Raw genomic sequence first — 3833 nt, forward strand, 5'->3', positions numbered from 1 at the left:
TAAAACATATATGTGCATAGGTTGGCCCTGAGGCAGAAACAGGGACCGACTGGAAGATAGAAACAGGAACCGACTGGATAAAAGAATTTATTATGTATTTACAAAATCCAGGAGCAAATGTACCAATTGGAGTCCGATTGAAAGCTTTTCGATTCCAATTGATAGAAGGAGTGTTGTATAAAAGGACATTCGAATGACTGCTTTTGAAATGCTTGGGTCCCGAACAGGCTTTGGAGGTAATGACAGAAGTGCACAGTGGAATGTGTGGGGCTCATCGAGCAGGTTTGAACATGAGACGGGCCATACGTAGATTAGGTTTCTTTTGGCCAAAGATTTTTGAAGATTGCATACAATTTGCCAAGGGTTGTCAAGAATGTCAGAGGCATGGACAATTAATTCATTCGCCAGTCACAGAGTTGCAAGCTATGGTAAAGCCTTGGCCCTTTAAATCTTGGGCTATGGATATCATTGGAAAGATCCATCCTCCCTCATCCAAAAATCATTGTTTTATCTTGGTTGCAACAGATTATTTTACTAAATGGGTGGAGGCACTTGCTTTGAAAAGTGTGGATCAGAAGGAGGTTATTGATTTCATGCTGAATCAGATCATATATAGATATGGTATACCCCATTCAGTAACAACCGACCAAGGTCTGGTCTTTACTGGGGAGAAATTTTTAAGTTTCTTAGCAGAATTTGGCATTCGGTTGAATCATTCCTCGCCTTATCATCCTCAAGCTAATGGACAAGCGGAAGCAGCTAACAAGATTATTATTGGGATTATCAAGAAAACAATTGAAGGGAACCCAAGGAAGTGGCATTTGTTGTTACCTCAAGCCTTATGGACACATAGGAATAATAGAAGTTCTGCCACAGGGTTTTCACCATATCAACTCACTTTTGGACAAGATGCTGTGTTACCAGCCGAAGTGCAGGTTTCATCTGGACGTACAAATTTTACTGAGGATGAATTTACTGAAGAGTATCAACAAATGATGTTGTAGCAGTTGGAAAGTTTGGATGTCAACCGACTTCATGCAATTGATCAGATTGTGAAGGAAAATGAGATCAGGGCCAAGAATTATGGAAAAAAGATCTTTTACTGAACATTCAACGAAGGAGACTTGGTCTGGAAGACTATTCTACCAACTTACAAGAAGGTTGATCAATTAGGAAAATGGTCCCCAAATTGGGAGGGGCCATTCATAATTCAAAAGGAAATTGGAAATGGTGCCTATATTATTATAAATCAAGAAGGTAAAAGGGTACACGACTGTATTAATGCTAGATATCTGAAGAGGTATTTTCCTGCCTTTTCAGATTACAAGAAAACATGAAACAGTAAGTTTTCAGAACCCATTTGTTAAGGGTTCGAACCTAACAAGGGTTCATTCATTGTCAGATGTTGATTCGTGCAGAGGATTATCTTCTTCTGAGTCAGAAGTTTCGTTCCAACGGTTAGGAATTAGTTCTGGCTCTTCATCGATAAGGTCTTCTAAGCTGGGCCGGTATTTGTCCCACTGATTTTGCATCCTTTCAAGATCATAGTCGGTCTGAGCCTTCATGTTTCTCAGAACTTGGCGTTCACGATCAACAAGAGTGCGTAATCTTGAAAAGACTGCATGTTGGTTTGAGAAGGTTTGGCCCCAAACAAGGTTTGGAAGTATGGCGGTCACGTGGTGTTCAATCAAATCCATGTGATGATCAATGTCGGGAAGACGACTTTGAATATCCCGAAGGGTCTCATATCCCTGCACCACGTTTTCCATCAAGCGAATGACACAGTGGATGGTTTTTCGGCCTCGTTGGGAAAATCTGAATTTGTAATCCAGTTGTTGGAGGATGTATAGTAGGTCTTCGGCGTGACCTCCAACTGGATGATTACCCACGAAGAAGGGTTGAATGACGCCTTGCCAATTGCTTGCAGGAACATAGGGATAATGAGATGGCATTTTAATGCTTGTGAACAGGCGTGTTCAAAGTTGAGTGAAGGTTTATCTGATGATTTACAAGAGCTGCTAATATTTATAAGGAGATGATTTTTTCGGTTCCTGGAGAGTGAGAAATTTGGAAGGCGATCCTCAATAAAAGGAGAAAAAAACTGTTTGCCAGGTCAAAGAATTACAAAAGGGATCTTAGTACAAGTTTTATTTGAGACCATTTGTCTTCTGTCTTGGAGCGTCGTCTATTATTAGCAGCCGACTGGTACTGCTTTATGAATTGGGATCGGGCGTGAATTTTCAGCTCCTGGTCCAGGTCGGCTGCATTACTTTGATACCGATTAATCAGACGTTGCTCAACGTTGATATGTCCTTCCAGGACAAACCTTTCTTGATGGAGTGTCTTCAGCTCTGCTTCTTTTTGCTGGATTGACCCCTCGATTTGTGCCTTGGCATTATTTAGGCTTTCTAGTCGGCCAATGGCTTGTTGAATGGATTCCTTGGTTTTAAGCAGGGAGGCCTCCAGACTTATTTGTTCCAGGTCGGGCAAGGGGGTCTCAGCTGTCAAAAGTTGGGCAAAAAGAACTTCATTTTTTAGTTCGGAGAGTCGTTCCATCAATTGGTGAAGAATGGGGGCAGCAGTCGACTCTGAAGACATTTGGAACAAGAGGCCACCAACAGCTTGAAGAAGGTTGTCAAGCAAGTCTGACCCCAGGTCAGGGAAAGATTGGTCAACAGCCTGTGCAATTACAGTTCGGACGTCCGTCGGAATGGGGACCGCCGAGAAGAGGTTTAGATCAGAACATCCCTGAAACAAAAAATGTTTATCTCAAGTTGAGTAGAACATAAATGTGACAGATCAATTGTGAAAGATGGCACATACTTCTGGACGGATGGTGGTTGTTGCAGGAGCCAAAATAGCCATGAGTCTGGAGGGTCGGGCGGCTGGTATATCGATAACTGACTCGTCGGCTACTTCGAGTGGATGCTAAGGTATGGATCTAGGTCCCTGAATGGTGGAAATATAGTGTGTCTTAAGTTATGCTAGCTTCCGGGTCTGCTACCCCTGGGTCGGCAACTTCCAAGTCAGCCACTATGGGGTCGGAAACTTCCAGGTCTGCTACCCCTGGGTCGGCAACCTCCAAGTCGGCTGCTGCTAGGTCGGCAGCCTCGAAGTCTGTTGCTCCTGGGTCAGCAACCTCTAGGTCGGTCGCTCGAGCCGAAGCCATATCTGAGTATGAATTAAGGATTAGTATTCTGTTAAGGGAAGAATCAAATTACAGTGAGAGTATACCTGAACGGGGTCGGGTCCTTATAAGGAGCCGACCTGATGGACGTTTTGTTGGGGACAGTTGACTGTTCCCAGAAGGGGGAATAGTTTGAGTCTGGGGGGCTTTTCTCTTCCTCTGTGGAGTGCCTGACTCATCGCCCTGAGTAATCAGGTTCCTTCGGGTGTTAGTCAGAGGGGTTGTCCCTAACGTAATTGCAGGTGAGGGAAGAAGTATACCCATTAAACGATCCTTGTCAGGGGCAATCAAGGCCCAAGTAACCGACCACCACTCATGAAAAGATTCAACTGAAGTTGGAGAAGTTTTGAAAGGGATGTAAGTGTTGGTAGTGATGTAATTTGTGAGTTGGGATATGTATGGGGCGATTGCATTAGGAATGGCTTTCCCGTCCGGACTTTGAATTACTAAATGAGGATGTGCAATGGGTCCAGGCAAACCTTGTTGGTAGCCGAATTGGCGTGCCATAAATTGAGGTTGGTAGTTGAAGGTATAAAATATTTTGGGGCATTTTTTATCGATTTTCTTACTGGTAAACAAAGACCTGGGTTTAAGGGCGACATCCCAGGAGAAAGGGTAAATCGGATATGGAAGTGGAATTGGTTGG

This window comes from Andrographis paniculata, unplaced genomic scaffold, assembly GCF_009805555.1.
Source record: "Andrographis paniculata isolate CXL003 unplaced genomic scaffold, ASM980555v1 Contig15END, whole genome shotgun sequence".
Lineage (NCBI taxonomy): Eukaryota > Viridiplantae > Streptophyta > Magnoliopsida > Lamiales > Acanthaceae > Andrographis > Andrographis paniculata.